Genomic DNA, 12693 nt, shown 5'->3' with positions numbered 1-12693 from the left:
GTGACTCCGCCGGGAGAGGACTCTTGGAAGCTGGCACCTGGTTTCCCGCAGACTTCACTCCATGCACCTTTTCCTTTTGCCAAGTTTGCTTTGTATCCTTTCACTGAAATAAACCATAGCCATGAGTATGACTATGCTGAGTCCCGTGAGTCCTCTTAGGGAATCACAGAACCTGGGGTGGTCTTGGGTACCCCTGGCACAGAGAAGAAGCAGGAAAGTAATACTAAAAAAGGGAAGCCACATTGCAGGTTATCTTCAAATGTTTGTTAATGGTTTTTAAATATCATTTTACAAATCAATTCATAGATCATATATATAAAATAATTTTGTTATTCATGCGGTAATTTTAACATTTAGAAAACATACACATTAATTCATGGTGCACTAGAAGCAATGTGGTCCCGTGATGAGCCCAGAGGGCCTCTGGTGCCTGGTTTGCAAGCCTTTCTCAGCTGGGGAGCCTTTCATGAAACTCAGGAGAGTAAAGTTCCTCCAGTTAAAGACTTGCTCAGCTTCCGCCTTCGAGGCCCCCAGGGAACTTCTCAGAACCCCAGAACCTAGAGAAGGACAGACGGAAAATAGCTGATCTGACTTAACCCTTTCATTTGGAGGTGAGAGAGCCCAGGCTCAGAGCAGAATGAAGATTTGGCAATGAATTCAACCTTTCCTAAAGCGTTTTTAATACCAACAAAGAAATGAATGAAAGCCCTCTTTATAACCTCTCCTTTTTTACCTTCTCTTAGTTTTTTTCCAGCCTTGCCTGCGCCCCTGGGGTCTCTCCCTTCTCTTTCTCCTGCAGGATCTCCAAGAACGTGCTGCCACACACAGCCGACATATTCAGTGGGTGCACTTCAGGGCCGGCCAAGTGACTGCCACTCCCACCCTTGGGGTGCCCAAGCCACAGAAAGCTAGAACTTGCAGAGGGGAAGATCGAGTGCCACAGAACATGGTATGACCGTGTGAGTGACCAAAGGGTGACCATGGGAGGGACGTGAGACCCATGACTCAGACCTAACCAGCCTGTGACCACAAAACAGTGTCATACAGTCAGCCCTCTGTATCTACGGGTTCCACATCTGCGGATTCAACCAATCGCAGATCAAAAATATTCACAGAGAAAAAAATTTCAGAAAGTTCCAGAAAGCAAACTTTGAACACACCAGCAGCTCTTTACGTCACATTGACATCGTATCAGGTACTGTAGGTAACCTAGAGATGATTTGAAGTATGTGGATGTTGTCAGTACGTTATATGCAAATACTACCCCATTTCATATAAGAGACTTGAGTATCCAGGGGGGTTGATATCCACCAATACCCCAAAGATATGGAAGAATGACTATACTTCCTTCTTATACCCAAACCATCCCAGCAGGAGCCTCACTGTTCTTCACTGCAGGAAAGCACACCTTTCACCAAGTTCCCTTCCCCAGATCTCCTTGGGAATCCTCAGGGACTGCCCACTTGTGCCACAAACTTGTCCTGGTTGTCCCTTGCCATCCCAACCACCATCTGGTTCTAGGAGGGCCCTAAACGACCTCTCTACCCTTCTTGCTGCCCCAAAACCTACTCTCCAGGCAGCTGCTGTTGCCTTAACTTCACCCCAAACCTGGCTACTCTTAATTCCCCCCAGTGTCAGTTAATAACGGACTGTAACATTTGAGACTTTATCAAAGGCCAGGGCATGACCAGAGAATTATAACTACAAAAGTCTAAAACTAGATTCTCCATATGGCTGCTGTTCAAGTCCATGGGCCCTGGGCCAAGAACTGTGATCTTAACTGCTGGCCTTGGGCTTATTTTTCAGGAGTCAGTTCTCCCCGTCACCTCCCAGGAGTCCCGACCTCCTGGAGATCAAGTAGAGAAAAGATTTTCCTAGGAAAAAAATGTCTGCAGAAATTTATTTTCACCTACAAAGAAGACAAACTTTTAGATCATTTGCCTGCCTTGTCTCACATTTCTCCATTTCTGGAGGAGCATAGAATTACTATATTATCCAGCAATCCCACTTCTGGGTACGTTTATATCCAAAGACACTGAAAGCAGTGTCCTGAAGAGACTCCTGCACTCCCATGTTCACTGCAGCATTATTCACAATAGCCAATGGATAAACAAAATGTGGTATATCCATGACATGGAATATTATTCAGCCTTAAAAAGGGAGGAAATCCTGACATGAGCTACACCATGGATCAACCTTGAAGACTTTATGATATGCAAATAAGCCAGTCACGGAAGGACAAATACTGTGTGATTCCACTTATATGAGGGACCTGGAACAAATTCAAAGAGATAGAAAATAGAATGGCAGTAGCCAGGGGGTCGGGGGAGGGGAATGGGGAGCTACTGTTTAGTGGGTATGGAGTTTCCATTTGGGAAGATGAAAAAGCTCTGGAATGGATAGTGGTGATGGTTGCACAATCATGTGAATGTACTTAATACTGCTGAACTGCACACTTAGAAATTGTTAAGATGGTAAATTTTATGTGTTTTGCTACAATTTTTTAATTAAAAAAAATAAATACAGGGCAGGTGGTAGGGACGTCAAGGTGGAGGGGAGGACTGCCTTGAGGCCAGGTCTCAGACAGAAACCTCGTACCAAATACACCTATCCTTCTCATAGAACATGAGGTTTGGGGTGACCTTTAAGTCACGGTACTGGGGAGACTCTTTCCAATGGCAAAAAAGAGAGGCAAGTCAGGTTATCTCAGTAAAGACACATGTGGAAGGAATGAGTGTGAAAAGCTATAGATCAGCACCGTCCAGCAGAACTTTCTGCAACGCTGTGAAATGTTCCCTGCGCTCTGCAATACGGGGGCCACGTGCCACCTGTGGCCACTGAACACTTCACGTGACAAGTCTAACGAAGAGCTGAATTTTTCATTTCATTTTAGTGATTTCAAGTTTCAGTAGCCACACGTGCCTGGTGGTTACACGGGACACAGCACAGATCTGCACAGCCACAGACCCCGGGCCCTGTTTGGACCACACAGAAGCTCTGGCGGGTCAGTAACAACCGCAGGGGCTCAGTTCCAGGCCAGCCCCTAGGGCCAGGCTGCACCAATGTGCAGGGGCTCAGTTCCAGGCCAGCCCCTAGGGCCAGGCTGGCTGCACCAATGTGGTGGCTCAGCCCTGCCCCAGCTGCTCTGCTCCCACCTCTATGAGCTCAACACACCCTTGCTGGTGTGTCACATGGCTTTGTCTACCTCCTTCTGCCCAGTGTTTTCCCTGGAGAACCTTCTAAAGTAGGCCACCCCCACCGTCTCCCAGCATCTAGTCAAATCCATCTAAGTACCCAGCAACTCGTCACTTAAGAAGCATCTCGTTTAAGCCTTTGGACTGTTCTATTGCAAAGGTTTTTCTTCATGAGAGACTAAAATCCATCAAAGAGGAAGACCTTGGGGCTTTCCTGGTGGCGCAGTGATTGAGAGTCTGCCTGCCGATGCAGGGGACGCGGGTTTGTGCCCCGGTCCGGGAAGATCCCACATGCTGCGGAGCGGCTGGGCCCGTGAGCCATGGCCGCTGAGCCTGCGCGTCCAGAGCCTGTGCTCCGCAACGGGAGAGGCCACAACAGTAAGAGGCCTGCGGACCACAAAAAAAAAAAAAAAAAAAAAAAGAGGAAGATCTTGGACAAATGCCTAAAAGTGAAAAGACTAGCAAAGTTTCCCGTCTTTCCGTCATTCTCTGCACCACAAGGTGAGCCAATGGGTCACTCCAACGCAGACCTGGCTTGCAGATGTATTTGGGGTTGGCCTGTAGAGTTTCCAACATTGAAAAACTAGGATATTTCACATAAAAATGCAGATCGCAGACTGCCTTTCAGAGATGGGAGGTCCTGGCAATGTTGGGCCTTTGGGCCTACGTTCTGGTCCAGCAGCCTCTGGAACTGAGTCACTGCCCCCAGGAACCACTGAGCACATGATCTCCATGTGTCATGGTTCCCCACAGGCCTGTCCACTCATCCCCAAGATGGGCCTGGCTCCCAGAAGCATTTGCGTTTGAGACCTTCCTTGGAGAGGAAGAACTGAGCAATCACATTGAAAGGATCCATCATATGTCTCTCTCCCACCCACAGCCCACCTGAGGTCAGAGAAAGCCTTATTCCTCTTTATCTTCCCAACACCTAGAGTAAATTCTTGAACGTAGTAGGTGCTCGTGATATATTAATTAAACCTGAGATCTGAAAAAAGAAAGAGAAAATTCTGAATCACACAATGTGCCTAACTGGATATTTAACCTAGAGAGGATTAATGGCCCAGATGTCATGGTTGGAACAAGAATCATGTCCCTGAAACACTGTTTTCCTCTAAACTGTGGCTTACCTGTGGTCTCAAAGGACATTGTTACGACAGGGTCATACATCCAGGGTGGTCCTGCAGCCTAGACCCGCTAAGGTCAACATGCTAGCAAGGTTCCAACACAGCAGCCTTCCCTGCAGGGGGCCCAGCCTTCTCCAGAGCCCACAGCCACAGCCCATGCGAGAGAAGCCATAAAAGGTTGTGAAAGCTATTTTTAAACTTCCAAAGACCAGACTGTACATTGATAATGGGAGCGTCTAAGTGCCCTGGTGTTATGGCCCCAGTCAGCACGCCATCTAAATGCTGAAGATAATAATCTTGCCTTTAATAGTAGCCCCTTGAAAAGAGCCCCGTTCAATGCAGTGCTGCATTAAATGGAAGTGCTTTTGAATAGGCTAGGCTTTATTTCTTTATGAAGAAAATCTCTGTGAATCACCATCTCCCTGCAGTGACACATTCGCGTATCAACTGGATGCCTCACTGGTTTTTTTGTGTAAGCTGAAGCTGAAAACATTTCACTAAATATAAATATCCCTATATGGTTGTAGGTTACTTTCTGTCTATTTTCTCCCTCTTATTCATTCCCTTTCTCTTGCCGAGCTCTTACACCTACCATTTAGCAGCTATTATCTCTCCTTTTTTGTACCTTGTCTAGTTTTCAGCGTTTGTCGAAGACTTAGTGTAACCACTGAGTCCTCTTAATGGTTTGGGGATCGTGGCCGTAAATCTCAAATCATAATAATTACCATTGACTGAGCATGTACTGGGTGCCAGGTTCTAGATCAGGAACATACTCTTTTATGCACGAAAATATTCCATTTTTAATTGTAGAATTAAAATGTCAGCAGAATGGAAGCTGTGCCAAAATTATCAGACAATTATCAAATAATGAGGCAAAGCCAAGAGATATGCAGAAAGAAGTCACATATTATTTCAACACTGTAAGAGTTTCTTGGTCCTAAGAGATAAGCATTTTGTGAAAAAGAATGCAGGTTTATTTTCAGTTCAAAGGTCCTTTGGAGATAGATGGAAGAAACATTTCTGTTACTGTAAGAGCTAAAGGTATACAAAATCCGATCAATTGATCACCATGGTGGGGTCCACGGACTGTAAATACGCCTCCCTATTTACAGTGTTCCATCAGGGTCACAAACAATAATGTACTCAGTGTTCCACCTGAAGTCTCTCATCTTCATGAATCAAGGGTCCGAGAATGTTTTCCCAAAATGGCTTGAAGTGCACAACTGTTTCTTCAGTGGGTCAGCACCTTCTCAATCTTCTTAGGAAGATTGAGAATTTAGCATAGAAACTGCTAATATTTTTCTGTTAGGAAGTAAGTTATAGATATTTTTGGTGTTTGTCTTACTCTGTTCAGGTTACTATAAAAGATTACCACAGACAGAGTGGCATAGCAGCAAGAGAAATTGATTTCTCACAGTTCTGGAAGCTGAAAAGTCCAAGATCAAGGCACTGGCAGATTCGGTGTCTGAAGAGAACCTGCTTCATAAGGTTCACATACAGCTGTCTCCTGGCTGTGTCTTCCCCGGTAGAAGGGGTGAGTGAGCTCTGTGGTGTCTCTTTTAAATGGACACTAATCCCACTGATGAGGGCTCTACCCTCCCAATCACCTCCCAAAACCCCACCTGCTAATACCATCATATTGAGGTTGGGCTTTAACAGATAGATTTTGGGGGACACAATGTTCATATACACCTTAGCAGTGTTTTAAAATTTTGCAAAGTTTAAGATAACATGGCCAATAAGAGTGACAGTTCAGCTTTGTAACTGTGATTTAGAATGTGTAGTTGAATAATTGATTCAGGTTTGTGATTTTAAGTTGAAATCATACTGTTTATACAATATTGGAACATTTAAGAGTACTTAAGTTCCACTATATACATTTATTAGATTTACAAACATTACTTAAATGTTTGAAATATTTTTCAGTCAGATAATTTAAGGACTTAATAAAGAAATGTGACACGTTAAATTTATAAATGCAGTTTAAAATACATAACTGATATTCAACTAATTGAGCTTATGATATAGAACAAACATAATCCAAAGGCCATTTTAAAATGACTGTTAAAACATTCTAGGATAACTAGAATACAAAGACTCTTAAAAACTTAAGAAGGTGGGACAGAGTGAGAGAGTGGTATGGACATATATACACTACCAGATGTAAAATAGATAGCTAGTGGGAAGCAGCCGCATAGCACAGGGAGATCAGCTCCGTGCTTTGTGACCACCAAGAAGGGTGGGATAGGGAGGGTGGGAGGGAGACACAAGAGGGAGGAGATATGGGCATATATGTATATGTATAGCTGATTCACTTTGTTATACAGCAGAAACTAACACACCATTGTAAAGCAATTATACCCCAATAAAGATGTTAAAAAATAAAAACACTTAAGAAGGATCTAGATTTCTGAATTTGTAACTTCAGTAAATAAAATGTTAACTCATAAAACTGAAATAAACTACAGAATTATCTTTCATATACAAAATAAAGAGCCCTTGAAGACATCCACAAATTTAAATGTAAAAGATCGGTATTTGGGGCCCAGCTCCTGACATCTAGGGCGGATCCTAAGGATTCGCCAGATACTATTCCAACAGTGTGAGAAATTCCTTTTTCCACACATCAGTGTCACACCAAAATCCTCCCCCTCCGACCCCCTGAGGGCGCTCAGGGCCGTGGATCTGAGAGTGAGCCTTCCACACAGAAAACCTGTCAGAGGCTCCAGCAGCGGCACTGCAAGTTCCCAACACCTTTCTGGAAGGAGAATTCCTTCTCCAGTGCTCAGGAATCAAAAGTTTTCCTAAAGGCTGGGGGACCCTTAAGGCTCCTAGAGATTAAAAAGACTAAGGAGATAAGCAGGTTTATATACCTGCCTGTATCAGGAAGGAAAAACTTTTCCTCTCCCCTCTTAAGTTCATAACCTGGAGGCCTGCAAATTAACTCACAAAAGACAGATTCACAGGAGGGAAGGAATACAAATTTTATTAATATTTTATGTGCACGGGAGTTCACAAAACAGAAGTGAAACTCAAAGAAGTGAGGCGACCCAGGGGCTTCCCTACCATTTTAACAAAGGAAAGGGGGTTTGGGCTTCAAGGGATGATAAACTGTGGGAAGGTGACTAGGAAATGTAAGGGGGAACTAATGGGAGATAAGGATTAGTTTAGTAAGGTTTGTTTGTACAGACTCGTCTCAGAGCCAATCTCTGTCTCCCCTGATAAGTTGCTCTCCTCTTCCGGGTATGAGAGTCGGGGACAACTTCACAAAGGAAAATTCATGCTGCTTTTAGGCAGAAAAGGGGAGGGAAGAGAAATCTTCCTGCATCTGCTGATTCTCAATTGCCTTCCGCTCAAAATAATCCTTACGCCAAAGTGGCACATTTGGGGTGGCATATCCTGATCCCCTTCACCTGGTACATTGTAAGGGTCTGATAAATGTGTATTTATTGAATGTATGAAAGACCTAAAAACTCCTTCACCAATGCCCAACAAATATTAAGCACGATACGGAAACCTGACTCACGCCATGGTTATTGACACAGAGTATGGAGAAGGCAGCAGTGCCTTCATGTGGATCTCTGTAAGGGTTAATGACTGCTTCTTTGAATCTCAGTGTAGCAGCTGCAAATGACATCAGATTTTCTGCCACAATGGCTTAAATCAAAACAATGAATCCATCAAGAGAAAGGCCAAGGCGACCATTTGGGGCTCACAGGGAAAAAAACCAGGCAGAGGGGTCCAAACAAATGAGATTGGGAGAGATTTTCACTGGTGTATGAGAATACCTCAAAATGTGAACGTTTCAGGCATTTTCACAAAAGAGTAACTGCCTATCTCACTGGGAAAAAGACATCCAGGGCAGACGTCAAGAGGCATAGGTTGACTGCACTTCGGCCCAATGAGGGGCCCTGACAGAAGGTTGGGAATTTGCTTAATTAGTTTGAGCAGCAAATGCACGTGTGCTTCCTGAGGTCTTTGTCCTCCAAGGTCCTCTCATCAGGTAAAAGAACTGCCACATGGTTGCAATCATCACATTCCTAATAAAACACACATTCTGGAATATTCAATAGTCCTTTTCCTAGAGACACCCAAAGCCTAGGAAACAAGCAGAGCCTTCAGAATTGCAGCGGGAACAATCCTGAGATGTTGATTCTTCAGTGAAACTCACTGAGGAGCAGCTGACAGGTTGTAGGAATGTTTCTGCCTCTCGGTACCCTCCATGCATATGGATGCGGGTGTAGCCTAGTGCATGACCGCATTTCCACCGGCTGTCTCAGCAGTCCCACAGACCAAAACCCTAGAGAAAGAATGGCAATGTAGAGTGTTCTTTTCCAGAAAATCTCAGGACAGGTATTTTCTTAACTACTCTGGGCTTATCATATTCAATTAATTCCCTACGGCCAGCGACTTCACTTTCTGTAATAACTCTGAAGAGACCAAGGAAGTGATGCAATCCTACCACCTTCTCTATCAACCACCTACAAAGCTTTCAGCGGCTGCACTCAGCAGCCGTTCCCCAGACTCCAGAAAGCATGAGCAGCCCACGAGTGGGTCCCAAGGGCAGGAAGGAAAGTGATGGAGGGAGGGAGCAAGGATGGTAAGGGAAAAAAAATCACATTTCTCTTGCAGCGTGAAACAGATGCCCAGGTGGTAAACATAACTTCCAATTATTTGCCTTAAACAAGCCCTGAAATTTAAAGTTACTGTATTTCCTCAACCAACAGGAAGAAAATTCAGTCTGTAAACAACAAGGACTTTAGGCTCTTAAATTTGGGATTTTTATGTGAAATTCTACCTTTATCCCAGCATTTCCTCTTTGTTGTGAAATAAGCAGGCTCTTATCTTGAATGCTCTGCAGCCCCTCCCATAAAACACAGCACCAGGCTAGAATGCAGTTAAGGACTAGGGTTCTCAAAATGTGAAACTAGGACCACCTGTTTTGGAACAACCTGAGCAGCTTGTGAAAAATGCAAATTCCTGGACCACACCCCCCACCCACTGAATCTGACTCTCTGGGCCTCTGCGTTTTTCATTGGTGCCCTCAGAGGGGTCTACTGCACAATAAAATTTGAAAACTACTGATATAAAAAGTATATCACTCTAGGGCAAGGGTCATGGAGTTCTCACAAGGAGGAATCAAGACATTTATTGTTTTCACCTGTGGGAGTCCATCCTGCAATGCCCCTGGGGAAGATGCAGATTGCTTCTCAAAGTGGAATGGAAATGCAGATTCTGATTTAGTTGATTCTGCTCCTGTAGCCTGAGGTGAGGTGGAGAGTCCATATTGCTAATAAATGGACCAGGAGCTGCTACCACCACCACTGCTTTGAGTACCGCTGGCAGATTCATTTATAATCCCAGGAGCCTGAATTAGATCAAAAGCATCAAGAAGTCCCTCAAACTCAAAACCCCTCTTACCAACAGCCTACCAAGCAGGGTATTTTAGACCACCCAACTCCCTTTTATTTATTTATCTTTTAAATTTTATTTATTTATTTATTTATTTTTGGCTGCGTTGGGTCTTCGTTGCTGCGCCCGGGTTTTCTCTAGTTGTGGCGAGCAGGGGCTACTCTTCGTTGCGGTGCACGGGCTTCTCATTGCGGTGGCTTCTCTTGTTGTGGAGCACGGGTTCTAGGCGCGGGCTCAGTAGTTGTGGCACGTGGGCTCAGTAGTTGTGACTTGCGGGCTCTAGAGCGTGGGCTCAGTAGCTGTGGCACACGGGCTTAGGTGCTCCGCGGCATGTGGGATCTTCCGGGACCAGGGCTCGAACCCGTGTCCCCTACATTGGCAGGTGCGTCCTTAACCACTGTACCACCAGGGAAGTCCCCAAACTCCTTTTTAAAATGCAAATATTCCCCCAGAAGCTTTTCAGTGTGACTTATTTTAATCAGATTGCTATCTCCTTAGGCTGAACACAGGCCCACCCAGACGCTGGAAATTTTAACTAGAGGGGAGGAAATAACGGTAAGGGGGCCTGAATGGGATCTTCCCTGAGGACCTCGGAGAGAAATAGGGCAGCAGAGGGTTTTTTGCTCCCGCAGGAGAAAGAACAACAGGTGTGAGTGGGCTGCTGGGTAGAAGAGAGTCAAATTCAAATTCGCCCCAGTTGCAACAGTACAAATCTTAATAATAGGAAGCCTGCTGTCTGCCAAGCACTGGGCAAGGCCCTGGGGATGGTCACATGGACAAGAGGCAGCCCTGCTCCTGCAGGATTGGAGGCCCAGCAAGTTGGCCTCCAGAGGGGATTGAGGAAACCACCCCCTGCCACGGTCTCAAGCTTTTGGCATGGTGCCATTGGCTGCTGATACCGGCCCCAAGCCATGGTAGGGCAAGATCTTAGTCAGTACTGGAATGTTCGAAAACAATGAAGACTATAATAAATGCACAAGAGCCAGCCTAGATTACTGTCCATTTGACTCCCATTGATATAGCCTTTGAAAATTACAATCGCTACCTGCCAGCTAACACTTTGGGGTCTGCAGGCTCCATTTTAGTCATGAGAGTTCATCAAATACCCAGTCCTTCTTTAAGAAAAATTTCACACATGGAATTCCCCATAGAATGAGGACAGTAAAAGAATTTAAGGCAATTAATTTGGGCCATTTACATTAAGATTTTAAATTAAGAAAAAGTCATGTCAGGGAGGGACAAAAGCTTTTCCTCTTCCTTCTTAGGTTCAGTATATGGGGGCTGTGAATTACACTGACAACTAACAGATTAACAGAAGAAAAGGCATGCAATTTTTATTGATATTGATGTTTTTATGCACACACGGGCCTCAGAGAAAAGAAGTGAAAACCCCATTTTAACAAAGAATGATAATTGTGGAGAATGGAATAGAGAAAGGAAAGGGGGGTTCGGCTTCTAGTTGTGATAAATTGTGGGAAGGTGACTAGGAAATATATGGGGGAAACGAATGGAAGATAAGGGTTATTTTAGTAAGGTCTGTTTATGTGGATTCACCTCAGCCTTGACACTCCTCCAGTGCTGAGTTGCTCTCCCCTTTCTGGTACAAGGAGGGGACCGTTCTCACAGGAAATTTATGTCTTGCTTTTAGGCAGATGGGGGACGAGGGCAAAGAGGTTTTCCTGTGTCTGTTCTTTCTCAATCGCCTTCTGCTCAAAATAATCATTCTCCCCAGGTGACATATTTGGGGGTGGCATATTCTAATCCCCTTCGGTCATTAAAATCTTCTCTGTACCGTATAACTCAAGTTCGAAACCCTCAAGCCATTACCCGAGATATGAGGGTGACTCAGCCTCCCTCCTTCACTCCCAGACAGAATCAATTTGTCCAGCCACCCTGCTCCAAGCCCCGGCTTTCTCCCACAGTGCACCTGGGCCTTCAACAGCCTTCCCCAGCTCAGCCAGTGCCTTCCCTGCCTTGTGATCTGTTGCATATCCAATAACCACACCACGTTTTTCTTAACTTGATGACTTATAAGGTGACGTCTCCACTCCTGACCCCCCCTTTACCCTCCCCACCATCATGACTCGGCGAACTTGCTTTATAACAGCTTCATCCTCCCCAAACGCACTACAGCCCTTGCTGCTTTGGAATAAGTTCAAGTCCTCCCTCATCCACGGACCTTATGGAAGTCATTTAAACTTGTTACGTCTATTTCAACTTACAAATGGGAATAAGAATATCTACCTCATAGAGTAGATATCAGGAATGGATCAGCTAGTATTGCAAAGTGTTATGTAGTTATGTATAAGGCTTAGTTAATTTGGTATGATGGAATCTGTTTAAGGTTTTAGATGTCTTTCTTAATGCCCTGCTATGTTTCTGGTGCTGCTTGAAAGGATTTAGAGCGCTTACTATGTTCAAGACAGTGAGCTAGACCAGGAGTCAGCAAAATCAGCCAGCTACTTTTTTTTTTTTTTTTTTGCGGTGCGCGGGCCTCTCACTGTTGTGGCCTCTTCCATTGCGGAGCACGGGCTCTAGACTCACAGGCTCAGCGGTCATGGCTCACGGGCCCAGCCGCTCCGCGGCATGTGGGATCCTCCCGGACCAGGGCACGAACCCGTGTCCCCTACATCGGCAGGCGGACTCCCAACCACTGCGCCACCAGGGAAGCCCAGCCAGCTACTTTAGTATAGCCAAGAGCTAGGAATGGTTTTTACACTTTGTAGTGGGTTGGATTGTTTCCGCCTAAAATTCATGCTCATCAGGGACTTCTGAATACAACCTAAGAAATAGGGTCTTTGCAGAAGTAATTTGTTAAAGATCTTGATATAAAATCATCCTATGACCCCTAAATCCCATAACTGGTATCCTTTTAAGAAGAGGAGAGGGCACAGGGACACACAGGGAAAAGATCACATGAAAACAGAGGCAGAGATTGGAGTGATGCCGCTGCAGAACAAGAA

Source organism: Lipotes vexillifer, unplaced genomic scaffold (assembly GCF_000442215.2).
Source record: "Lipotes vexillifer unplaced genomic scaffold, Lipotes_vexillifer_v1.1 scaffold863, whole genome shotgun sequence".
Classification (NCBI taxonomy): Eukaryota; Metazoa; Chordata; class Mammalia; order Artiodactyla; family Lipotidae; genus Lipotes; species Lipotes vexillifer.
This window is presented reverse-complemented; position numbering follows the sequence as displayed.